General features: G+C 40.0%; 1 protein-coding gene across 4 annotated transcripts in view; it reads right to left on the reverse strand.

The window, feature by feature from the left end:
- Nucleotides 1-27076, reverse strand: part of ADD3 (adducin 3) — a 101191-nt gene extending 74115 nt beyond the window's left edge. For 2 of the 4 annotated variants that reach the window (XM_042796066.1, XM_042793432.1), the window contains exon 1: nt 26570-26686. The gene's annotated coding sequence lies outside the window, so the exon portion shown is untranslated. Of the gene's footprint in view, nt 1-9764; nt 9788-26569; nt 26687-26925 lie in introns of those variants that run through there. The other 2 variants (XM_042793964.1, XM_009971340.3) reach the window with 2 other exon arrangements.
- Nucleotides 27077-27914: the final 838 nt, after the last annotated feature.

The raw sequence follows: 27914 nt of genomic DNA on the forward strand, positions 1-27914 counted from the left end.
TGGAAGAAAAACAGATTTTTATCAGTATTTTTCCTAATTTATTCTGATACTATGAACAAAACCACTGCCTCTTTATATTCGTTAATTTAATCACTCATGAAATACTCAATCCAGCCCCGCAAACCTAAGAAAGAATAGGAACCAAATACACTTTTTTCCCTTTTTTTTTTAAAAAAAAAAAAACACCCACACAAACCTTTATTTCACTTGTTCACTTTTGACTTCTACAAAGCTTAATTCATCCAACCTCCACCCTAACCCCTGGGAGCATCTTGTACTTTCCAGCCATCTGGACTGTATTTACAGGGAAGAAAGTTAAATTTATTCATGAACAAAGAAAATCCCCTTACTATCTTCCCATCTTGTCTGAACAGTTATTTTCTAAGTTCTTATTTTCTCAAAAACGTTATTGGGCCCTCTGGGGAGCTCACAGTGTCTTCCTTGTGACCTCTACTGAGGTCATACAACTTCTTCATTTACCATTTTTAAAAAGGAAAAAAAAGCAGCACTAGAAGAAGTGAAATTACTATCTTTCCCCTCAGTTTTCACCTTCTCATCACAAACACCCTTACAAACATCATGAAAGTTCAATGTATGATGGATTAGGACAGTAGTAATTGTATCAAACTGTTTATTTAGACCGTAAAAAAGTGATAGTTTTGCAAAAGTTAACTATTGCCAAACTAAGATCAGAGACAAATTCTAAAAGAAACAGTGACAAACATTTTTGAAGTTGTACACATTTTGATGGTGTCCCTCCCTCCCCCTGGTAGCTCACTGCTAGGGCAGGACTGGTGCATCTCTGTTCTTTCACCTTTTGTCAAAATATCCATGCTGCAACTCCCCTCCCAACACTGTGGATACAAATGTACTGAGAAAGACTTGCAGAAAAAGTGCAAACTGTGGAAGACACGCAACTACCTCAAACTGGTTTATACTTTCAACCACATGTTCTTAAAACCCAGCTACTTTTATCTGGTTTTATCTGAACTGCTGTATAATACTTCCCTTTCAGTGCATTTTATAACCCTATTTTTCAAAGCACACTATCTCTTTCGACCAAGAGGTAGTCCACTATAACTCATCATTAAAAGCTATTTTGCAGCTTTCTTCTACTGCACTTTACATGCACCAGAAACCTGCATCAAGTTTCAGTGAAAGCCAGATTGGCCCCTTTGTTACAGAGAAAATGGATGAAAGCAATGAGCAATACGTGACATGCCCCTAACTTTTTAATTAGGAATTGAAGATTCCCGATGCTTGGTGATGCTTTACTCAAACATCTGATTAATTTCAAAATTTAATTCAGTTTAATGAGGTAATTTAATACCTGAGATAAGGGGAAAATGTCAGTGTAGAACTATACTGTAACATAAGTTAGAAAACAAATACTAGAAGAAAAATACCTCTCTAGAGGGAAGATTGCTTAACTACCTGCTGTTGTTTATTTTCAGGTTGAACTTCTGAATTTAATTCAAAGAAGTGACCCTTCAGAGCCATCATAATTTTTAATGATCACATAAAGTATCTTAATGTTTCTTCAAAGACTCTTCTGGAATACCAAGGAGTAGAAATTCAATCACAGATGTGCAGGCGGCTGCATACCACAACTACAGTAAATTCATTAGAGCAGGAAATACACAGTATAGAGATAACTATCCATTAAAAATGTAATTGAATGTGTCAAAGTGAAAAAAATAACTACTCTATTTTGCATAAAGTTCTGTGGCCACACAACTGCTTGGACCAGAATAATTAAGGGGACAAAACCAGGGCAGACATACTTCCATTGCCAACATTTACCTCTTCCACATCTGTGAAATGAGGACTTAATGCAACACTAACAAACTCAGACATTGTGCTTCATTGCATTCACAGTTGCCAGTTTCTAGACTCATTCAACATTATCTCTTTCCAGTTTTTTGCCTCCTCATCTCCAAAACCCACAAAGGACCATCAACATGGATAAACACATTTTGTCATTAAAATTAGCTGAAACATAGTGAAGATGCAACACATCTCTGCTTCAGGGAAGCACTGCCAAATTATTTATCAGAAACAAAACCCCAGGAGATCTGTTACCAGTTGAGCAATACCTCTACTAAGGAGGAGTTTTTTCCCCTCTTCATGTGATTTCAAGCTGTTAAAATTTTCCCTAGAATTTGTAATATTTTTTTCTTTTAGACATGAAGACATAGACAATAATCAATTAGGCAAGTGAGCTTCCTTTTCTTGAGACACAAGCTGAACATTTCATGCAAGCTACTAAAAATAAGTTCTAGTAATGATGACTCCTCACATCTTATAGGAACAGCAATCACAGCCTAATGGACTCTGTTCTCTAGAGCACCCAAGTTGGAAAATGATCAGTAAGAGAAGATTCGCTGCAGAAAAGAATCTACAAAGAAATGAGGACCAATATATTTTCACTTCATGTACATCAATTTGATTCTAAATGTCTCTAACAGAGAGAATGTGAAGCAACTTGATTCTCAGCCCACGGTTACGGTATGAGATTAGTTTCTAAGGAAACAGGGCAGAATCTGAGGAACAAATTTCTGGGTTTGTTCTGCTTCTGTAACAAACAGCATCATCTGCAGAAGGTGTATGAAGCAAAATCCTTCCTAACTGATTAAGGAATTGAATCTTGAGTATCCTGAGCTAGCTGGTGAGAAGCCTCACTGGTGAGGTACACCCATTTATTCGAGGATGGAAAGCACAGAGGTGTAAGCAGGATGCACATCTGCTCACCACCAGTACCAACCTCCTCCTCTCAACAACAGTGCAGGAAGACACACTAAAAATAACCTATCATATAGTTGTCACTTAATATAGTTTGCTCATTCATGCATGCCACAGTTCCCCTATGACTTTTCTAAAATGTGACTGCCCACATCTCACAGTTGCTCTTTCAGATGGAAAACAATTTTTTAACCAGTGAGGCAGCAAACATTTCTTTCTTTCCAAGAACTCAAAGGGGCCAGGTAAAAAGCGCTGATTTTCAGGATTTTCCACACCGTGACCCCCAAAGTGGGTTTCCCCGCCACAATGAGTACTGGACTTTGGAGAGGGTCCCCCTGAGTCTCGCCACCAGTGGAGCTGATGCCATGGGGCTGCTCTGGATGCTCTCTCCATCCAGTGCTGCACTTCACATGCGGGGATTGCACTCAGGACAGACAGACCCAAAAGGCAGTTACGCCAGAGAACTCCACAAGATTCGTTCCTTCAGGCCAAAGTAATCAGAATTCTTTGGAGAATTTAAAACTTCAGAAGTATGTGGTGAACTTCCGAAAATTTGAAATGAAACATTCCTTCTACCAAACAGCCACATAACCCAATGCTTAGCAGCAGAGGTTGCACATGTATATGAATCTGCAAGAGGCAAAACAAGTCTTGTTATTCATCATTCTCACAACACAGCAAGACAGTTTCTCTCTGGGTATACACAGGATTTTAAAGGAAAACGTCTTAAATTCACATTTGGAAATAATTCCAGGTCTCCTTTACATTCAATAAAAACTGGACTGTGAATTGAAAATAAAATATTTCTAAAGCAGTTTCAATACAGGTGTCCAAGCAAGGCTAATTTCAACTCCAGAGAATGCTCCTCAGTTTGCATACATGCTGCGCTGGTTTGGGCAGGGATGATTTTTTTGCACAGCTGTCCACTTTTCAAAAGGAAAATGCCAATGCAACTCAAAACATCCCTGTTAGGAACCCACTTCCAAAAGTGTTTGCCTGAAGGCTAACAGCCCAGAGATAGCAGCCCAGGCCTGAAATCCCAAATACATCACACCAGAGGCTAGGATATTACTTCACTATGTTATTCCACAGCAGACAACACATCAATACCCATCTCTATCTATAAATCAGTGGAACCTATTTTCAGCACAACAGCTTCAGAATAAATCTTTCTGACCAACCACCCAAATTAATTATGCAAATGCTGTATGAAAGTGCACAGATCATTATTTCTTCAAGTTCTTAAGCGCCTTTACAGATACTCTGAAAGGAAAAGAAAGTAAATGCCTAATTATACATATTGAATAATCCAGATAATGGCCTGTCACATGCATCACTCTGAACACAAATCAGAATGATGGTGTTAGCTGCAAGCACAATGTGGAAATGTCAAATAACTTTGATCTTGTCTTTGGCAAGAACACGCTTCTTTAAGAGACCATTCTGTATTCAACGGGATATATATTTTTAGCATTTTTTTCCTGTTGAGTTTCAAAGCCTTTCCTTACTAAACATACTCTACAAGATATTCCAATAGAGATGAACAATTATATTTCCCCAAACAGAACACTGCTGCTCATTGCCTTGCTAAAAACACTAGAAGCAACAATACTTTCTTTATCACATTACTGTTGTTCAAGCAAAGCGTGATTGGTTTTGTGTTCAGAATGTTCATAAAGGAAGGCTGTACTCAAAAATTCTTGTGCTGAGGGGAACTTACCACTTTGGAGAGGAAGAAAGCTGTACCCACAGCAAGTAACTAACCTCCTAACGCAGGCCACGGAAATGAGTCCCTAACAGGTGTTCCAGGCAGGTTTAGCAGGTAGGATTTTCTTAATTTCAAACTATGCCTTTCCTACACAACATGCAAGCCATGCAGAAATCAAGAGACATATGAAAAGAAGGGCTAAAACTGAACAGGTAGAAGTACATGAGAATGCCCAGGTTAGACATGCCAGGGAGGCAGCAGGAACCACTGCCATCCTCTTTGTGCCTGGCACTAGAGAAATTCCTTACACCACTGCCCATGCTATAAAGCCAATTTTTGCATTTTTTTAAACACATTTCAAGACAATGTTATTAAGGGGAGATTAGGCTTTTAATGAGACATTTCCACAACTAAAGAAATTTAGGCTATTAGTTGGAAAAGAACAAATAAAGAATTTCGGTGGCTACATAATGACATTAGCTATTTCAGGTATAAATGCAACAAGAATGTCTATCTCCTGTATGGCACAGCAGTCTTTGCTTCCCCCCCAGGCTTTGCTTTCTAAAATCTTTTGCCACTTACAAGTAAAACACAAGATGTTAATTTTCATGTTAGGATTATACTAGTTTTAAGGTATGAAGAAATTCTATAAAAATAACAATACAGGAACATAAATCCACAACTTCTTAAATGATAGATAACTGGAATAGATTTAGGGGTCAGTCCGGTGAAAATACTGGTGCTGCACTGTTTGCCTGGTTGGATCACCATGTTGTGGCAAAACAGAGATCCTGTCAAATATTGCTGCAATAGCTACTATAACAAAGTTTACTAATGCAATCCTTGTTTGTCACTCACCATAGGGATTCCAGTTTTCCAAAGGGGGAAAAAAAAAAAAAAAAAAACAAAAAAACCAGGACCATTACAACTATATGTAAGCGTTACAGTAAGTTTACAGAAGATGTAAACAAGAGCAATACCCAAATTTACTTACATTCAGAAGACAAATCCCTACTCTGATGAATGCTTGGACCGTGCAAAGCTTCAGAAAATTGCTCAACTAGTTTAAGTTATTTTGCCACCAAAAGCAAAAGCAAATACTTATGTTTTTGACTCTGGAAGAGACTTCATTTCACAATACACAGGTCAAGCTTTTTTGAAAGTGGATTTTATCAGGGTATAAGAACATTACCAGTTAACCTTTCTTCCCCCTTCAGAAATCAAGGGGTTTTTTATTTTTTCTCAGTTGAAACAGAACATTATTTGCAACTTATTCAAACTGACTCACTTCCACAGGCTCCTCCAGCACACTTCTACCAGAGTCCTTTGGGAGGGGATTGTTTTTCCTACTTCAAAACCATAAGTTGAAATGATACTCAAGTATACAGTTAGAACAGTACAAATGTAAATTATTGCTATGCAAAAAGGATGCTATTTAGTTTTATATGTTACTCCATCAAGATCTCATTTGGTTTTAATTCCTCCCTTCCAGCTCTTGAAAAGTTAAATCAAACCATGCCATCATCCTCCTCACCTCTTAGCAGCCGCCTTCCTAACAAGGTCCTCAACTTTGGCTATGGGTATTTATTGTACACATTTTGATCCCTTCAACAAAAATTACTTAAGAAAAGGGAAGAAAACATGTGCTGATCAGAGGGCTACATAAAGTGGTGATGCAAGACTGCACAGGAGAGATATCCTGAAGGCCAGCAGTATTAATGCAAGTCCAGGTCTTAATCGGAACAGTACTACAGAAGTGTAAGATTTCCTTAGTATGCTCACCTCAGTCAGTTTACACCAGCCCTTAATGATCTTTGCAACTCACTTGCTTCCACTGCTAAACTTAAGAAACAAAATAGTCACTTTTCTGCTTCTTCTGCTGCTTCTACAACACTGACACATTGAAAACTTGTACATCAAATTCAGTAAGAAAAGAGAGCAAAACTAGGATATAATTAATTGACATCTTCAACTGGACTCCATCTGTTGAATGTTTAAATGATTCAAGTCTAATCTTGTGGTTTTATCTAAGCCATTCTTTTTACTCTTTCATAGTAATATTTGCCTACTCAGACTGGGTTTGCAAATGTAAATAGAGACTTGTTACATAGTTAAACAGAAATCCTGTCCAGTGTGACATTTTATTAAGTCAAGACACTACTTGACACATGATCCATATTCTCCCTTCACTGTCTTTCCAGCCATCTGCTCCTTCCTCATTTGCTATTCCATTCAAGAAGCTGCTGTTGCTTGTTCCATTTCTGTTTGGCAAAATGCACAAGTTTGGGTCTTTATATGAAAACAACCGTAACTGCTTGACAAACACCTTAGGAATTGCAAGTTGTAATATCATAACATCTCATGACCTTTCTCCTGAGTCTGCATCAACCTATAGGCTTACTAGTGAAATACAGTCATGTACTCAAGTTTCCTGTTTTAATATTCCCCCTCCTCCTTTTTTAAGAAAGATTATTCTCATCCTTAGAAACAGGAAGTCATTAAGTTCAAAATGTTTATACTAAATGAAACCATACATATTGCCATGACTGCTATTCAGTGACTATTGGGTGGTCTCAATCTGAATCCACTTTCTGACCAGCAAGTGCTTCCCTTGAAGAAATTATCAAAGCACAGCCTTGGAGACCAAGGATTGGAAAGGTAGAAACAATCTGCTATTATAATTACAGTTCAGGATTTTAAAATTATTTATTTTTTAAAGACTAACATACCCACAAAAACCTCCCAAACATCTGTTTTCAGTAAGTATTTAAATAAATGTTTTCCTCAAGTTGTATCAGAAATTGGCTAGCTCTGTACATTTCTTAGGATGAGGTCATTAATGTGCATTAGTGCAGTGCCTTTGTTGCAGTAATTAGCAAGTTTATTTGCATCAGAGTGTGGCTGAATAGGAAAATTCAGAGTCCACTGGCATCTTCCACTGATAACCTTCAGAACATGGTCTGCAACTGCCTGTGGTCAGCATCTCCAATATGCCAACTTCTGGTCATACTGTTCTTATTCAAAGCCCTAAGCCATTTTAAGTTTCCTCTTAAATTTGATATGCATTAAAAACCAAAAATCTTCAATTTAGTGTTTTGATAGTAACACATTAATGGGTGGCTAATAGTACATTAATGGGTGGCCCACTAAGAGAAAAATCTGTCACTCGTGATTTGAGTTTATTGTCGTTCTAATCCCTATTTATTATGGCTTGCCTTTTGCAGATCTAAATTAGATTCCAGGAGAACTCAAACCCCAGACCATCAGCACAAATTTTAAATTGCTTTTTCAACACCATCTGTCCTTATTACAGGGAAATAAATGTACTTCCTCCTAACCTCAATATTTTAATTATTAAATAATATTTGAAAGAAGTGGAGAACTCTCTTCTCAGAAGAGAGTTGCAAACCGTTCCTCAGTAATCATGAGCACTTTAAGGAAACTTGAATGTTCCTCCAGCACACCCACTTGCTTCCCGTGAAAAAGCAGTGTTCAGAATTATCTGGAGAGGTCTTCCAAAGTGCTGAGAACATGATTTCTGTGCATTTTGATGCTGTATGAATCACCAAGAGCAGAACATGAAGCCAAGAAACAGTAAAACATGCACATGTACAAACAACAAATATGAGCCGCTAAAACTAGTATTAGACCTACCAAAATATATCCTGAACATATCAGAAAGAGACCAACAGGAACTTACATATTATGCCACTTCCCCATGAGACTCTTTACTTTTTTTTTTTGACCCACAGATCAATACGAATGTCAGGAATTAATAAAGCTAGCAGTACAGATCAGCTCTCCAGAGACCAGCCACATCTGTTCAGCAATGCCAAGCTGCCAGCTGGATAGAGTCCCGAAAGCCTTTAAAGGGTCATCATGCACAGCAAAAGCTTGTACTCGGCTAAAAACCTTTTAGCCTAGCAACTAAAAAGGTAATAGGTATTCAGTTAATTGCATTAAGTAATTAAGTCATGGTTAGCTATGTTAATTAAGATGCCTAATTTTAAAAGGTCTAATAACCACAGTATTTAAATTCCTATTTTGTTCTGGTATTGCAACAAAAAAAAAAAAAAAAATCTATTAAAAACCACTGTCATTCTCATGATCATGACAAAAAAAAAAAAAAACCAAACCAAACCAAAACAATGTTATGCTGTTAACAGATAAGCTAATCACTTGAAATTAACAGAGTCAAAGAAAGTATGATGTGTCGAATACTGCATATTCTAAGCAACTTTAATGTATGAATAATCAATTAAAATATCTAAAATGAAAGACACCCTGGATCTCAGATGACACCGTTACCCACACAAGGATATGTTACCTAGGTACAAATCGTCAAAACGTCCTTTCCTTGTGCACATTCAATCAGAGCCTGTTAAGGGAAGAAATAAACCCTACAGTAGATGACATTTGCCTCCCTCCCCAGTACGTCCCTCACTGACACACAAGGTCTTGCAGCTCCCATCAAGCTTTTAACACAAGAAGCTATTTCTGAAATAACTGCCTGCTGGCCTACATGGAAACTGCTCCTTCCAAATATCTCAAAATCAGAAGTACAGTACCATACATGCTCAGTTAAACACTACTTCATCTACAGCTTTTTCAACAGCTGCAGGTGTCCCAACTTTCATTTGGGAAACCCTTAAATACCTGGGTAGGCATGGGCTGAAGAGATCTGTTTTTAGGATTACAACAGCCAAAGCCCCACTGCCTAGCTCCCTCTGCTTCGAAGGCATCACAGCCCAATACCCTTTTTATTACAGGATATCATGCCTCTGATGTCTGCAAGGTATTTCCAATTCTTATCTTTCAGGTCTTTCCCTAGTTGAACTTAAATGGTGAAATCCAGGCTAGAACTCTTCACAGGCCCCACAGACAACTCATAAGTGAAGACACCACTTTAAGAGCCTAACTAAGATCAAGCTGCTGAAATTAGTGTGAATAATTAATGGGATCCACTGCTGTGTAGTCTGTTTTATTAAAAGCAAATAATTTCTCCCAAATTTTACTCATAGCAGTGAGCAGTACCAGGGGTTTGCTATTAGTCCTAAAATGTACCATGTCTGTGAAGGTTTGTCACTGCACAATATTGCTCTTTCTGACCCCATGCAATGCTTCAGGAGTGCTATCAGCATCGCAGGGCCACTACAGGATGTACGATCCTACCCATGAAGGCATCTGGAATTATTAGCCCCCATCTGATTAGCAATTCTGCTACTAATTTGATATCCCTATAATCAGGGTTTATCAACCACACTACACAGTACCCCAGACCAGCCATCTGGAAATGCAGATGTCATTTGCTCACCTTTGTAATCTGCTATAAGTTTATTCAGATGAAGACATATTTCATCTTGTGATGCTATATAAATAGAAAAAAAGTATTATAAACAATCATTTTTACCTGACTGGGGTTATGTCATATGGTTTGCTTTCCTTATGAAGGAAAACATGTACATAAAATGCAACCAGATGCTGTTGGCAGAGAATCTATTTAATACGGACTCATTTCTAAAAACATGATTACAGATGTGGCCTACATCTTGAACCCAATGTTTAAGGAAAAATTCTCTCTATGTATAATCATTTCACTCGTCTTCTGTGTTTTCTCCAAGCCTCTTAACTCACAAAAAATTGTTTCCTAGAACTAGAGAAGTTACACACCCTCCCCTTTCACACATCCACCACAAAAATAATTCAAGAATAACCTTATTAAAGAAAGCTGAACATATTACTGAGGAAACACTGCTTTGTAGCAGCTCATTGCTATGCCAGCTGTGAAAAGGCAGTGCTGCAGGTTAGAACTAAGTCTAGACTGAGCTTCTTCACTACAAACAATGCTTACCTAGGACTGCACCTGACCTGTATTTTGATCTTCAAAGTACAAAACCAGTTACTACAACTTTGCTCACAGGACTGTAGAAACTTAAGACACTTTAATCAATTTTTAGTATTTTGAATTAAAAAAAAAAAAAAAAGAGAAAAAAAAAATCAACTGATATATACCCATGTTTTTGATCTCTAACAACATCCTTAAAAAAATCTTACCAATTTATAGAGCTCTTAGTAAGGTAACTCAAATATATAATGAAGATTTCATTGGTGTGCTCTAGCATTGCTTAGAAAATAAAAAGTTCAATCAAATAAAAAGGAATAGAAGTCACAAGTTTTAAATTAAAAATTAGTAAAGTCTGAATAAAATCTTAGTTCTTTCATGATTGCTGATTTATGAAATCCTATCACCTTCCCTCAAGAAAGTTTGAGTAAAACTCACTCTGTTCAAAAAAGGATATAAATGGCACAGAAAGACTGACTGTATCATTCTACATCTAAATCCAGAAGATTTTCGCCATATTTGATACCCAGGTATTGAAGTATTTAAGAACAGTCCTCTTAACAAGTGCACTCCTGAATTAGATCAGACAAGTTCATATTCCTATCAATACAGAATCCACTGTTTAAGAAAAATTCTCTCTATATATAATAATTTTTCTCTCACCCTACATTCATGCTCATATAAAACTAAACTAGTAAAAACCCCAAGTGGTTCATGGTTACTGAGGTTACTGCCTTGGCAATGTATTTATCCAAACTAGGTTAGCTAACCACCAGTGCCATCACTTAAAAATCATCAGTTAGAAAAAAACCCAACCTCTTCCCCAAATTATCTTTTGATTAAACTTTTGAAAAATAAAAGTAATTAACTCTTTCAGAGGACATCATCACTTATGAGTGCCTATATTTACCAATAAAGCTCAGGTATTTGATTAATCTAGATTATCTTTTCCAAACAAGGTATTTAAAAGAATATATGAAATTACAAAAAAGTTGAATAAAAATCAAAGCAAGGAGAAGTCCTATTTTCACCTAAAAAATACAGTGTCGGATGATGTGAACAGAGCTTCAATTTTCAAATCCTTTCACAACCAGCCAATTTCTAATCAACAGGTATGCTACTGTGTTTGCTTCTGGAGGCAGGAAGATCGGACAACTGTATTTTTTCACAACTACTTAAAATTTCCCAACCTACCTTTAACAAGAACTTAAACATCCATGACATCCAAATCGAGCACAATTTTCAACAGGATTAACAACAAAAAATTATATATATATATACACACACACACATACATAGTTGTATAAACACTGTCTTTAGTGGTGGAATCAGATTGATTTAAAGTACAGTCAGACCTAACAGCTTGTCCAGAGAGGAAGCTTTGGCAAGGATGGATAAACAAGGCAATGCGAGCCCAGAGGTGAGCAAAGCACTTTTTTCTGCTCCACAAGGAAGAGGTTATTTCAGCAAAAGAGGTTGCTGGAGCATCCAAGCACTGAGGCTCAGCTATGCTCGCACCCAAGCATTTTCAGCTGCTTCAGTTAGGGTGGGTGATGCAGGTGAACAGCTCTGCCCACATGTAGCCTACCTACGCAGTGCCTAAGAATTACTACCAAACTTCAACTGCTACAGCCTCACTTAAAAAAAGCAGCCCTTCTGGGTAAGTGTACTTACTTACTATTTATAGAAGAAGCCTTGTTAGCAAAGCTATTTCTCCAAGCATAAAAGAAACCCCAATTTGAGAATATTTTGATTTGATTGATTCTGAATCCTAGCTATGGATGGGGGCAGGAGAAACAAATAAGGATGTGTGTGCATTTGTTTATTTTCTTAAGAAGGAAGACAAACAAATTGAACTGCTTGAGAACCCAAAACATACAGGTGGTTTTCTGGACACATTAATAAATCAGCGGCAAAACCTTCATTCATTTACTAGGTGCCAACTATTTCACGTGAAGGGTTTCACTGTGCCCAGAAAGGGTGAACACCAGCAGCTCTCACATCAGTATGGGATTAAATATCTTAAAAGGATAAAAATAACATACTGCAGCATTTACGCACACAGCTTGTATTAAAAAGTTTTTTAAAAAAAAATATCTCAGTCCAAGTCTTTCCAGAGGTTAAGCCAATATGCAGATGGGATATTTAAATATGACAGCAATCTGAATAATGAGCTGACAACTAGACAGAGAATTGTTATCTGGGTGTTATCTGCATGTTGCCAAGAGGACCCACAGATCCAAGCCCCACTTTATAAAGAATTTGTATGCAGGCGTAATAACCTAAGTGCGCTATTCACTATTCTACTGGGGCACCTTAATTAGCCAGCCAAGCCCGAGCTGAGTTTGCCTTGTTTTAAGGCTTCCGGCATTCATAGAGAGTTCTTCAAAAAGCAATTCAAAGCTGGAATGTGATTAAGGGGAAAGCCTCAGCTGGCCGAGCTGAGTGGCATGAACGCCTCCTGCCTTTCTGCTCCTTTTTTTGGCTTGGTCCATAAAGATGTTGTGGCTCAAGAGAGTCTCAGTAGCTGTGGATCTGAGTCCAGTGCAAACTCCCTGCCATGAGATGCTACAAGGAAATCACTGCATCTCACAACCAAGACAGTTCTACTTTTCTGCTTTTATACCCCACCCCCCCAATCTATCAAATATGCTAAAGAGAACGCTCTAATTAGAAAAGTGCACAATTGCACACTTTCAGTCAAGTCTGTGCTAGTTCAGTTTACTGCAAAGAACCAACAACTAGAAGATTGCATCCTCTTACACTAAATACTGTCACTCAGACCTCTCAGGAAACTTAATTTCACACAACCTCAAGATAAATAATTTTAAGATATCAGCTGTAACCTTTTGTTTTTCACACAGAGTTACACAACCTTGCAACCCTCAAAATCCACAGGCTTCTGTAGATGACTGATTTCACAACACATCCATACTCATCTCGTCTCTGGTCAGAAGTGGACACTGCAATAAATTTCTAGACAGACAAATCCTACTTTTACAAATGCTTTAATAAGTTAGGCACTTCAGGGCAAACTTTATTTTTTTTCTTTCTTACGTAATACCCATTGCTGTAATCCGCAGAAATATTTCCAAAAGTTTATCCTTGGGGCAATATATAGTTTTACCCCTTCTATCAGCTTTCTTTTTTCATCAAGCAGAATCCTATTGTACCACTTGCATATTACAGTACACAAAAAAAGACTGAAAATACTGTGTTCATGAAATTTGACCATAATGCACAGTACTAATGCACTGCAAATGCTAATCTCAAATCATATAGAGCTTTTTGGAAGATGAAAACTGGATTCCTCATGGAGCAAAGTGCTACATGATTAGCCACTGTAAGGGCTGTCATTTTTACCAGACAGTGGCTTCTGACACGGTCAGGAAAGACGTAAGACTAGAAAGGAGTTAAAATTACGCAGTTGAACCCGAGTAAGAGAAAGAGCATCAGGAAAGTTTCTCCTAGATTTCTATGAATAAAGAAGTGGATAAGGTATGTTGAAGAGCATGTGTGTAAATAGATGGGGAGAGGAAATGGTTTCATATATCGAGTATGATTCAGTTCTTGTACCCAACTTCATTAACGTGCAAACACATAGAATTTACTGAGAATAACAAGGGGGGGAAAATACCTTTACAGTTTTGACTTCAGCAGCTTTACTGTGGTATCTAGTAGTTTGCAAATGTCAAAGCTAATACTATGTTTTCTCCTCCTCCTCCTCTCTCCTTGAGAAATATCTGCAGAAAACTGCAGTACTGCACATGCTCTACCCTAAAAGATCAATGTTCTGGCATTGCAGAGGCAGTGAGAAACAGATTCAGCATCATCCCTCTTCTGTCACTGCTCAACATCAGAAAGAGAGAAAACCACCGGCATACTCTGCCTTCTTGCTTCACACTGTATTTCTGGCTGAGAAGCACAGTCATTTATTTATAGAATCTCTCAATAAATCTGCTTGCATCCTGAAGTACATTTTGATGATTCTATCCCTATTTTAACATATTACAATTAGTAATATTTTATAACTGTACTAGAAGGCAAAAGAAACAATTAACAGCTAGCAGATAGCTGCACCAAGTCAGAGGCAACAGCAATGACGGCCAGGTACCCATTGACCCAGGAAGCAGCACTGCTTCTCACCCAGCATGAGCTGAACGCTTGGAACAAGCTTTCAGGAACCTCAGGCACAGCCAGGTCTATTATACTGGCTTCAGTTATAGTCCTTTCAATGACTGTGGATGTCTCCCATTGAATTTACGGCTCTAATGGCATTTGAATCACGGAGACTTACTGAGTAAGCCAGAATTCAGGATAAATGCATGAAGATAGGACACAGTGATTAAAAGTATTGCCCGAATCATCTGCCACTGGTCTTTCAGCTACTTCAGCCACTGAGGCCACCTCAGTCTTAAACTCTGCTTAAAGCAAAATGAACAAATGCCTATAAAAAAGTTTGTTGGAAAATCCAACATCAGCCAAATCTGGCATTGTTTGTTTCAGTTATATAGAATCATTATATCCAGTCCTTGGATTCTCTTTATTATGCCCTCATTTCCCCTGACTGAAGGAACCTCTGTAACAGGAAACCTTCCGGAGCCATAATTTAACAAAGACAGCATCCAAACTTGATACAACGACAGTATGAATGAAGCCAGTAATCTGGGTATGGTTAGAGTTTAAAAAAAAAAAAAAAAAACAAAAAACAAAACACAACACACAAACAAAACCCTCCGATGTACAAAATGAAAAACTACATTTGATAATAAATCTTCTTTTTATGACTAAGCTTAATACCCTTCCTTTTGGTACAAGAACGTAATACTATGTTCCTTGCTAAGAAACAAAAAAGGACAGAAAACCCACACAGAACAAGATCCACAGGAAACAGAATAAACATCAGATACACATACTTTTTTCAAAAAGTTTTACTTTTTTTTTTTTTTTTTTTGCATGTGGCCTATATCTCATTAACCAAGACTTTGTAAGAACACCAGTGCTTGAAATGAGTCTTCAAAAAGGCAGAAGTCAGAGTCAGATCACAGCTGGGGTGAAACATGACAATTGCATGGGAATTACTAATGGGCTCTTCCACGTGCTTTACTATTACAAGTAAGCAACAGCGTACACAGGTGCAAGCTGGCAGTCAGACAGATCCCAGGCTAGTAGAGTACACACACCACCTTTTTCCTACAGAAATGTGATGGCCAAGAACCCAGAACTACTGAGTTTACACAAGGATGGTGTTTGCACCCAACCTCAGACACCCCTGTTCTGACAATCTGAACAAGAGCAGAAGTGCTGCTACTCTTGTTTGTGCATTTAAAAAGTGCCTGTTACAAGCAGCTCTCTCTGAAGCCATTTGGCTAATCACATTTAAAATTCAGGGGCTCTGTTTTTGTTCATCTAACACCTAAATGCTACCAACACAAAAAAGTTCACCCTGGGGGTGATGCATACAACAGGCAAAGTAATTTTCAGAAGCTCTTTCTGTTGAAGTCAGTATCAGGTCGCCCAATGCACTGACACAGCCAGAGCTGTTATTTTTAAACACAGCCATAGTATATTTAACTAAAGCATCTTTACTCTGACTGAGCCAGTATTACTTTGGTAAGACTCCTTAAGTATCTACACTGAAGCCTGTACATCACATCAAACAAAGAAAATACAAACTTTCGAAGACAGTGCTTCACTGCAGTTAGAAAAAGAGAGAAAAGGGAAAAGAGAAAGGTCCAGGAAAACACTAGGTGGACCAAGCACTGAAGATCATACAGTGCTATCTGCAGGACAGCTATTCACACTGTGAATTTGTATCATTCACCACCTGCACAGAGACTAACTGGAACAGCTTCAGTCAACTTAAAACAGCAAACAGCTTTCTGCTGTTAGAAACTCAGCATTACACTTCTAAAACAATTCTTCTGCCAAATTTATTGGTAGCAACACTAGGTTTTCTTACATGTCATTTAATTGATCAGAACATGGATGGAAAGAAAAGAGGCAATACCATTTTCAAAGGCATGTAAGAAATTGCAAATTATAGTCACACAACATTGAGAGGTAGGCTGAACTATGCTAAACAACTTACTTGTATACATTTTCCTCAATGTATACAATTCTTCTTTATGTATAAAGCTGTCTTGTAAGCATATGTATAAGTTCATTAGCAGAACCAAGCACAACCCCATCCTTTCCTTTCACCAAAGAAATAATTTGTTCTATATGTTCCTGAACACACAGACACTGTGGACTACCTGACACAATGAAGTTTTCATGTGGCAATATTTAGCTTTGATTTCTTATACATAACTATGAAATACAACCGAAAAATATAAGAGCAGCAATGGTACACACTGTTCAATAGTGAAAACCTTTTTATTTTACAACAGAAAATTTAGCTGTGCGTCTTGTGCTGTGCATGTATACTGCAGGCTCTGGAGCAAGGGAAGGCTGTTACCAAAAGCAACCCCAAGCACCCGACACCTCCACGGCACCCAGGACTGGCACTGGCCGCCTCATGGAGCTGGAATATGGGTGCCTGACACAGGAGCCAAAGAGCAGCTCAGCCCAGCACGCCGAGATTATTTTAATCAAAATACTTCTGAAGTCTATGTAGTTTCTCCAAAGCATCGCGTTTATCTCCCTTTAAAAATGACTGTTCCCTTTCAGATTTTGAGAGCAGTGGGAGGGTAGAGGGAACCTCGTAACCTAGTAGCTGCCACATCATATCTCAAAACCTAGAGAAACGGCCTTTTCTTTTCTTACTTTTCTACAAACAAATCCCCTTGCAGAAGGCTCATCTCACAGACACCTTCCACTTACATTTTCGCATTGCCTCCCAGTACTGCAGGACCCTGCAGAGCTGCCACCCCTGAAGGATTAAGGGGCTAGAGTTAACCTGAAGCTTGGCGCTGACAGTCCCGCACATCCCTCCTTCCCCCACAGGTTCTCAGTGCTGCCTTTGACACCTTGCACCCACTCTAGTGATCACTCAACCCTCTCCTGAGCTAATTCAACTTACTAGAAAGGGTTAATGCAGATGGAGGGGTGGGGGGGGTGGGGAGAGGAGGTATTCTGCTGCAATTCACAGTGAATTGCAAGAGTTCAACACAAGCAGCCCAGCTTACACAAGAAGGGATGAGGCAGGACCACACCGCCAGGAAGGAAGAAGATGATGCCCCCCTTTAGCTTTGTTGTAATGTACAACCCAAGTATTTTAATCAGATGGAAATCAGAATCCTAGAGAGGAGCAACTGTATTAGAGGTGATTATATTTATTGCAACAGCAACATTTTGACTTGGTTCTTAAATAGGATTACAGGGTTTTAATTCGTTTCTTTAAATTAGTTTTGGAGAGAGAGAATAACCAAAAAGAAGTTTAGAGAGAGGGAGGAACAACCTTGGAGGGAGTACACTACATTATGCCATGTCAACCATAATAGTTTCCCCGGCACAAATATATGCTAGTACACATTCTTCAAGTTAACTAATAAACAGAAGTCGTAAAGAAGAATTACTTACACTATGCATTTGCAATTTGTACTTGGAAATTAAAGCTACAGAATTACATCTTTGAACTATCAGTTATATTGACAAGTAACAGTGGAAGCAGTGTATATTACAAAAAGAGTAAACAAATGACCTTTATCTAACTTTATTAAAGTAATAAAGGGCAGACTTTTTTTTTTTTTTCCCAACTTTCTTCAAAGAGAGTTTTATAGCTAACTACCAGCAGGGTGTGGACTGAAGCTAAAAACTTTGAAATAGGTCCCTGTGAAATCTGAAACCAAAATACAGCAAAGGTCACCTCTCTGTGAAGAACCGTCTTGTCTGTATACCATAAGCAAAGCCCTGTTAGCTCAGCCTCAGTAATAATGTAATTCAACTTACCCCCTGGGAATAGCAACAACTTTAGGTTTCTACTACAAAGATAAAGTTACTGCACACAATACCTGTTACTATACATTTGCAGCATGTTTGATAGTAGCCAGACACTAGTGCTACACGGTATACCTCAAGCTATTATTTCTTGTTAAAGGCTAACCCACGTTATAAATGACAGTTATTCTTACTCCCACCGTTAGATAATTCTTTTTAGTCAACATTGCACATACAGTAGAGTCTTATGCAACATATACTAGCCAATATGAACAGGAAAGGAAGCAGTACATCTGATTTTTGAAAACTTTTACTTCCCCACCCAAAGGAGAGTATTTCAACCCTTTTCAACAAGGAAACAGAGACTATTTTTCCAGTGGAGACAAGATCTCCTGACACAAGTATTGGGACAGTAACACTTATATACTTTGTTCTGTCTTGTGGGCTCCTGTGAAACAGTTCACAGACCCAAGCTTAAAGACAAGTGCCATATAGCTACTGAGGTTCTTGGAAAGGGTTGCCCATGCACACATTGCTCTGAAGATACATATCTGCTAGGCAGTCTATTTTTCTAAGCTATGGGAAAAGAGCAGGCAGCTGAACCTGCTGGCACTGTAACCACTAGGTGAGCTTGGGCTCCTGCTCGCCTTGCCTATGAAGCAGAGTTCTCCCTCCTGTTTGCTCCAAGTTGTGTTGTACGTGTTTGCCAACCGAGGAGAGATTTGGCCATCTTCACATCCAAGAAAAGATTTCACACGCTGTAAGACTAGAAGGTTGACTGCCCTTACTGAAGGACACTTCTCTGGTATAGAAGACATCCCACTACACTTAAAAGTGTTCATTGGCCACTTTGGGTCCATTGCTGAAGAGATGGTATCTTCATCCAGGCAACTGGAGACCTGCAGACTTAAGATATTTTGAAGGACACAGGATCCCACCTGGCAATACATTAGAAGTCACTCGATTTGATTAGAAGCGCTGACATGCAATAAATCACTTGCATTAGGAACAGCAAGAAAAAGAACATTATCTGCTGACCAGAGAGCAAAACTCTGCATTTTGAATGGCGCAGTGCTTGAGAAGAAGTAAGCAGTCTTTGAAATTCAGCCTTAATGATGAGTTGTCTTAGAGCATGTAAAATTAGGGGCATTGCTGTTTAAAAACATCTAAGCTTGAGCAAACACACACAAAGAGTGCAATGTGTATGCAACAACCATTTAAAGAGGAAGCAGTATTTCAGTTTCTTCCCACCAAGTCCTTGTCTCATACAAAAACATCTGATGTAAAAAGAAAACCCACACTGCTCCTCTGCCACCTAAGGGCAAATTATCCAGGTAACTATAAAAAAAAAAAACAAACCCTCCTGATATTTTACAGCTTAAACATTTTATACAGTTAAATGGAGTTGTCTTGAGTTCACATGCTTTATGTTATTTGATATGTTTTAACTAGAAAGCTACCTGGATTACTTTCAAGGTGTTGGTTTTTGGTTTGTTTTTTTTTTTTTTTTTTTTTTGCTAAACTAACCTGGTTTTGAATACAGACTCACTCCTGCTAGCACTACACAGATGTATCCAATCTCTTTACATGCTGCAAAACTATTTAAACAAAGTTCAAAACAGAGTAAAAAATAAACCAACCAACCAAACAAACAAACAACAAAACAAAACAAAAAATCACAAGAGGGGGGAACCTTATTGCCAGACCACTGGGTTTGGTTTCTGGTTTTGTTGGGTTTTTAAATTTATTTTAGAAACCCACAAATTTCAATGTATTTGCAAGCTCTTCTGCGCATTTCTTATTTCGCTCAATACCAGACCCATGATTTTGATCAGGTTGATAAGGAACAAGCCAAACATATGAAGAGGGCTTTGCTGGTTACAGGCATACTTTGTTTTACAAAACATTTTACTAGCCATTATTAAAGTATGCATCACAACTTCATTTTTCTTCCTCAGCTGCTCAGGATTAAATCTTTGCAATAAAAAAGTTTGTGAAAATTTGACTGAGCAATCTACTTGGGACACTTTGTCTTTGAAGATGGAGTTTTCTGTTCCAAATACTGCAAATGCAGAGGTATCCACCAAGCTCTCCAACTGTGTCACTCCAGTCCTTAAGCCATTTAACACATAACATGCACATGTCCTTTGAATGCCAAATCATCTACGCATCAAATAGCTCTGGATAGTCAATCCATAACAATCAGCGTGTCAGTAAGAAATCTAATTTGTGTTCAGTATTATGTTCATCGATGGGAATGGAAAAAAGAGGGAAAAAAAAAAGAAAAAAAAAATCAACACATACTCACAGATTCTTTCAGAACCTCAATAATTTTAGGAATAAGAAAATTACACAAACTTTGGTGTGAAAATACAGCTTGCTCTAAGAGGCAACAGCTTTTTAGTAAATGAATTAAAGACTATGAACATCATCTGCATTCTACTCTGACAACTGGGTCAAAAAAAAATTGAGTGACCATAAGAGTTTCGCCTCTGCATATACTTCTAGACAAAAATACATTAAAAGACATCTGCCACTGAAAGACAGAAATTGCACAGATAAACTGTGAACATTACAAAGACAACTACTCCTTAACTGGGTATTTAGTACAATGCTTCATATGTGATCAACATCTGAAACAGGATGATAGGATTGTTGTGGGCACTATCACAATATAATCGTGATAACAGAAATATCTACTTCACTAGATATTGATTTATTATGGCAGTAATACTTCATCAGAAGGGCCAGTGTTGTATTCATTTAACATGGGAGTGCCAGGTATTAGTTTCATACATGGCTTCTTGCACCCCAAATGTCAGCACTGTCACAGAAATTGCAGATAATACAGCTGAAAACAATCACAAGAGAATACTTGATCTTATTCTCCCCAGGCTACTATATCATGCAATCTCCAAATAAAGTTTTTATGTTCTAAGAATTAAGTGTTTTGGTTCAGTTTTGGTGGTTTAGGATACGCAGCAAATCCAGCAGTCTGCCTAGTATGTAGCAACAATTGGTATGTTAAAAGAGAGCTGGCTTAAATTGTGCTTTACTTCTGGTTTAGCATTGACCAGGTACCTGAAGAGATTGTTATGCAATTCATTAGCATTCCTAAAATTGGTTTTGTATCAGTCAGGAAAACACGAAGGTAATTGTGAGGTCACTACTTTTGTGTCATTGTATTCAGTTCTAGACAGAGCTGCCTAGTATTGTCCGCTGTTTCCGTCCCAAAATGCTATTTACAATTTCACCTAATTTTTCATACATTAGGCTAAAAGTTGCTTCTGCTAAGTGTCTGCTAGACCTGAAGCATATGAGCCAAAACACTTCTACTCTTCCTGGCACGAGGGCTTGTAAGTATACTTTCCAATGCTACAGTTTAATATTCATTTTTAAATCGAGGGTATTTTCTTTGGAAAGCACTACCCAGCTTTCAAATACCTTACTGTGGCCTTACTGATACTCTTTATAAATACGGAGGGTTTTTTTGTGTATAAATCCATAAAGACTAAAGTGTCATAAGGGTTGCTGAGGAAGTACTGGATTATATGAAACAACTTAGGTTAATATCAGCAATCTGTCTGAACCCAGCCAACTTATTATTTTCACTGATCTAGAAATTATTTGAATCACACAGAGAGCTTCAGTAACAAATTGCTTCCACAGCATTCTGTCAAGACTTCTAGCTGTCAAAAAAACCATTTCTTCAATAAAAATCAGCTCACATTTGAAGGGGGGATTTTTTTTTTTATTCCAATTATATTTTCTGTTTCTTGTTTTTATTGTATTAGAATGCGTAAAGCAAGCTTTATACAGTAAGTATGCTTTTCTCTTTTGCACTCTATTTACCATCAGAAGGACTATCACAGCAACACTTGGTTGGGTGGTAAACACCCTGCTTCCAGAACTGACATTAACAGTACATCCGCAAACACCAGATGCAGATCCAACTGGGCTCTAAACTATGTAGTATTTAATGTAATAGCTGTGGATGATACACATTGGAATGCTTGTTTTCTACAAAAACCCACATTATGCAATAATCAAATACATTCAACAATTTCAAAAAACAACCCTGAGACCAATTATTACAGGTATAGATGAAAACAAGCACAGATTTTTCAAAGCAATTCAACAGAATTCTCGTACTTTGGCCAACACAGCAGATAGTCTAGCTCTTGGCTGAAATGCCAGCTACCATTAACACCAACACCATGCTAGGTACTTGTGCAGGGCAGTGCAGCCACAGTAAGAGCAGCAGTAAGCTTCAATCAACTCAATGGTATTCAAGATTGCCACATACTTCAGCTGGAGAAGTAACTTCAGGAGTTTCCAACTGCACAGGGGGAAAAGGGATTTACCAGGTGTCAGCTGACATGGGTCAAGAAAACACAATGTGAAAATCTACAAAGAAATCTGGAGCTCTCACAGCAGTTTTCGATTTACTGATCTTCACCTCAACCTGCTAACTGGCATGAAAACTACCTGCTGCTTTGATGTCACTAAGGTTTTAACACATTCAACAATACAAGGCAAGAAAAGAGTTTCTTCCTAGCCAAGACCAGAACAGTTTAAGAGACTGGAACAATGAATGAGGCTATTATAATATTTCCCTAATTAGTCCTTTGTAACAGCTGATTGCATGCTTGTCAAGCAGGATTGACATCGCATTTAGTAAACTGTGAAAATCCAAGGAGGAAAAAAACAATCAGAAGCCATCATCTTCACACTGAGGTTTGAAGCTCTCAATGAATGCAAAGAAAATCTCAACTTTTTAGTAGTAAACATTTTCTAGTTCACTGATGGTTTTGAAGTGACACCCCCACCACAACATAGCCTAGATTAAGAGCACACCATAACTAAAGATACTTTCTTATCTATTAAAATTTATTTAAAGTGGTTTGTCTTAACTAATAATCCAGACCACAAATTATTGACAAAACAGCCATGTGCTTGCTAGGATATCTTTAAAAGAAATACCTCAAAATACCATTTGTGATGATGCACAATGACTTGTGTTATCTTGAATACAGAAAAGCAGCAAAAGTGTTTCCCCATATGCCAAATGACTCAAAGTTAATATAGGAAGCAAAACAGATCTAACATTAACACACAATGAGTAAGTTACTACTTGTTCCCTAAGGGTCAAGTAGCTTTTTTTCAGCTTCATCTGCCAAAAAATGCTCCACAAAAGACAAATACCCCCCATGAACCCTACCAGAAGCTGCAGCACCATCTACCACCATCTCTCATATGGCAACCAGCATTTCAAAACATAGCTTGAGGAAAAGCCTGTGATGTAATGGGAAGCAATGTTATTAAATAATATAGATTGCATTATTCTAAGTCAATACCAAAACAGTGACCAACTCTGTTTCTGAAACAGCAGCACTATGAAAACGTGAAATTGATTTACAAGGGAAAGAATAGCCAGAGGTTGCTATGGCTGCTAAAGTTACAGGACAATTTATAAAGAAACAAAAAATTGTATCCAGTTCAAAAAAAGCTAGCAAAGGCAATTTTATACACCAGCTCAAAAATCACACAAAATGTTCTCCTAAATTAAAATTGTTTTTTTAAAGCATTATCATTCCAACTCCATTCACAGTGTGACAAGGACGTTTGTTGCAGTTTTAACTAGCAACAATGCTTTTAACAGGGGAAACACTAGCAGCCTTCTGCCTTCTTTCATTTCAGTTTTTGATCTTTAAAACATTCTACTTAAAAAAGGAAACTAACACTGGCTTGTTTAAAAATATTTTTAATTTTTCAACTCTTACGTGTTAATTTCTGATGAATTTCATGGCAGATAGTGTCTTACACCAGGTATTTGGCCTGTAAAAAGTTGAGCTGATCAAAAGCAGGCAGCCCCTCCCATGCAATGTCACCTTTAACATCACATGCAACAGGGGCAGTTGCAGCACAGTTCCACTGAACCCAGATCGCTTTACCCAGCCCTGTCGAACAGCCAATGCTCATTTCATAACCAGCTGCAGTACACCTCGCTGACTGACCGCAAAATATCCTCCTTCATCCAGATTGCTCAAGTCTGCCCTCTCTATAAGTAATGCAACGTCTCTGATGTGAGGCACCACCTGGACCTCCTCTTTGGGTTGAATGATCACTGTGTATATGACAGCCTAACTGCACCACCTTAAAATCATCATTTCCTTAAATAAAAATGTCAGCTGCCTCAATCCTCAGGCAAGAGTCAAGGATAATGACTGATTTAACCAAGAGACTATTAAATCCCTAGATGTCCTAAAGCGTAGCAGCACTCCATCTATTGGTCAAGAATTAAGGACATGCTCAATCATTGTGCACTAACCTTGATTGTTAAACACTCAGCCCCTGAATAGCTCACCCCTTCCTCCCTGCTTAGGGCTTCACGTTCTACCAGCGAAAACTAAACGCAAGTTATGTCTTCTGAAAGGTAGTGTGAGTATCACTAAAAGTGTTAACATGAAGACTTCTAAAGTTAAAACTGGTGTACACTATTAATCACACAATTATCAACTTGTTTCATTGATGAGACCATGCAGTTCTTAATCAAAGTAGCACTGAGGAGCTTGTCTGGTAACAGCCAAAGAGCCCATGGCGCTCCCAGAGTTCACATCAACTTTTCCCTGAAAGTACTGGATGCCACCAAGGAGACTTGAATGAGCTGTTCCCATGCTGTTTCCAGCCAGGCCACGTACGTGACGGGGTGCAGACCAGTCATCTCCGTGGTACAGGGGATGTGCTGGCAAACCCTGGCAGGGAGGCGAAGGGGAGCCTTTCGCTGCAGATCTGCCTCAGATCACGCCGCTCCCCTCCAATGCCACCGCTGTCCCTTCCCAACAGATCACACACTGCCATACGTCCACCACAGTTGTGCTTTATTCCAGTCACCAGCAACCGGGCTGGGAGGCAGGTGAGATAGCCTGAAGCTGCCCAAGGCACAACAAAGCCCTTTTTTAAAAGCTAAGGTCACATTTATCAGCTTCATTCCTCTGGTCTCAAAGCTGATTTAAGCAATATCTTCTCCCGCACAATTAGTAATGCAGCAGTTTCATACATTCATGCTTTTATAACCCTTGGCCAGTTATTTTTTTGCCAGATATTCACTGCTGTTGATTTTATCTATTTGTTTTAAAACTTAACTCCTCCACATAGTGGCACCACACAGACGAAGCATAGTCCTACACGTTTTTCCTCTGCATGGTATCACATTGCTACTCTCCAGATATGAGTCCAGGACCCATGGATGAAAACCAGCAGATTCAGCCTCAACCTGCCTGTTAACATAACAATACAGAGAAGACAGAAGCAACTCACATCCTCGACCGGCTGTGGCAGTTGTTGCTTTTGAGGCATGCTCAACCCCCTTACAGAGCCAGTCCAAGGCTTCCCACCAAAAAAAAAAATCACATCGTTCAGCCATGCAGACCCTGCAGGCTTGCCCAGAAGTCCAGGATGGACACTGACTGATAAATCTACTCTGAATTCCTAAATAAGCTTTTTAAGGTGAGATGAAAATTGTCTTAAAGTAAGACCTAAAAACTGAGGAACTAACTCCCAAAAGGCCCATGATAATCCTCACTTCTGGAGCCTAAAGTTCAAGGCAGCAATCTTGTATTCTGTCCTCGCTAATATAAACGCACAGCAAAATAATCCCAAACTGTTAACAAGACACGGCGCTGCATGAGCACGGCGAATCCCCTCGGAGCGAGCGGCACGGGGCAGATGCTGGTCACGCCGGTGGGTACGTGGTGCCGTGACCAGAATGCGTGTGCCCCCACTCGGAAACCGCACGCCTGGGCTCCCCGCACCATTATCGACGCCAAAGGTGGAGCCCTGAGCGATTAAACATAGAAAAAGCCTAAAGGATATAAACGTGAAGAAGTTTTCCGAGACTCACAGGGAGTCCGGAGCCTTGCAATGGACCAAGGGCTGTCCACAATTATAATAATTACTTTCAAGGTTTTATTTGGTTAGCAGAGTTCCCGAGCAGGGGCGCATTATTTAAAGCCCTGTCCTTTCTCAGCTCAGCGCTGAGGCAGAAAAACAGCACTGCAGCATCTTCCCCCGGCCGGAGAGCTGGCGTATACCCACGCAGAAGTTCCCCCTTAGCCCCACGACGACCGCAGCCCCCCTCCCCTTCCCCGCCTCAGCCCACTGGCGGCCCCACGCTAGCCCGGCAGCCGGGAGGCGGCTGAGGGAGCGGGGGGGGGGGGGGGGGGGGGGGGGGGGGGAGCGCGTCAGGCCTCCAGCCGCCCCTTCCCCCTTCAACAGCGGCAACGGTTCGGCCGCGGCCCCGCGAACGGCCGTTACCGCCCGCGCAGGGCGGGAAAGCAGAGGATCCCCCCCCGCTCCCGCTTCCTCCTCCTCTCCCCGTACCGCGGGAGCGTTACCTCAGCGGGCCCGCGCCTTTGTGCTGCAGTCCATCCCTCCTCGCCGGCGGCGGGAGCCCCAGCACCACCGCGGCGGGCGGGGAAAGGGGCGGCGCACTATGTGGCAGGAAGGGACACCTGGGCTCCTCCCCCCGCGGCTCACTATCTGGCAGCGAGCGGCGGCTCGCCCGCCGCCCTTCCCCGGTGGCCCCCTCGGCCGAGTTTCGCCCCCCGCCGCCCCCCCCACCTCACCCTCCCCCGGCTTCCAACTCGGCCGAGGGGCGACGGCACCGCTAGTGTGTCCCCCCCCGCCTCGCCCCGGCCGCCCTCCATTGTTGTCCCCGGCCCGGCTCCCTGCTGCTCGGCCGCGGCTGTACCTGCAGTGCGGGTCGGGCAACGCCGCCGATCCCCGGCGAGCCATCCTCCGGGGGGCATTTTATCTCCGACAGGCCATGGCGAGCCGGGTCTGACGTGAGGAGATGGACTCCGCAGTGCCCGGTGCGCAGCTGAGGTGGCGGGGGGGGGGGGGGGGGGCGGAATAAAAGGAGGCGTGTGTCGGAACAGTGAATAAAGACACACATGCACACACACCCCCAAACCAAAAAAAGACCTGTTTTGAAATGAAATTTTGAGAGATTTAAACGGTCTCGGGGGCTGAAAGGCAGCAGAACACTTCTCCAGATGGCTCGTGCTGCTGAGGAGAAGGATCTCGCGCCATCCACGGGGAGAAAGCGGCCCTGACTAAAAAAAGCTGCACGAAATGCAAATCTCATTTTGGCAAAAGCTTTTTTTTTTTTTTTTTTTTTCTCCCTCCTGGCTTTCTGTAATTGTTCTGCTTTGCAGCTGAAATCATCTCTGTCTTGGTTCCCCACCCAAAGTTACTGGTTTCTTGGTTTCAGGGCTGTTTTGCTTACATCTGAGTGGTTCTGACCAGCTGTTTGAAGTTGCAGAAGCACTGGGTGATAGTTGTCCTTTATATGCAAAAAAAAAAAAAAAAGCCTGTATTTTAATTATATTTTTAATTATTTCTAAAACTCAGAAGTTGTCTAAAATATGCTTGAAAGGCTCAAAAGTTCCCTTTGAAATCAGCAGTATTGCTTACAGGTGTAAAATTACTCACTCCATGTAGGTTCGGGGACAAGACCTTTTAATTCTGTCTCCTGCTTGCTTTTAAGGAGCCCCTCAGGGACTGTGATCACTGAGAAATGAGCAGGGCTGGAGCAAGGGCAGGGAGAAGACACGGCGTGCCTGGGCCCCTCTTCTGATGGAGTCACCAAAGAGGCTCCAGCCACCCCATAACATGGGAGCTGCAAGTCCCGCACAGAAAGGTGAGCAAGGCCCCTCGGGAGCTAGAGAGGTCCTCAGA

Source organism: Tyto alba, unplaced genomic scaffold (genome assembly GCF_018691265.1).
Source record: "Tyto alba isolate M040663 unplaced genomic scaffold, T.alba_DEE_v4.0 Super-Scaffold_1, whole genome shotgun sequence".
NCBI lineage: Eukaryota > Metazoa > Chordata > Aves > Strigiformes > Tytonidae > Tyto > Tyto alba.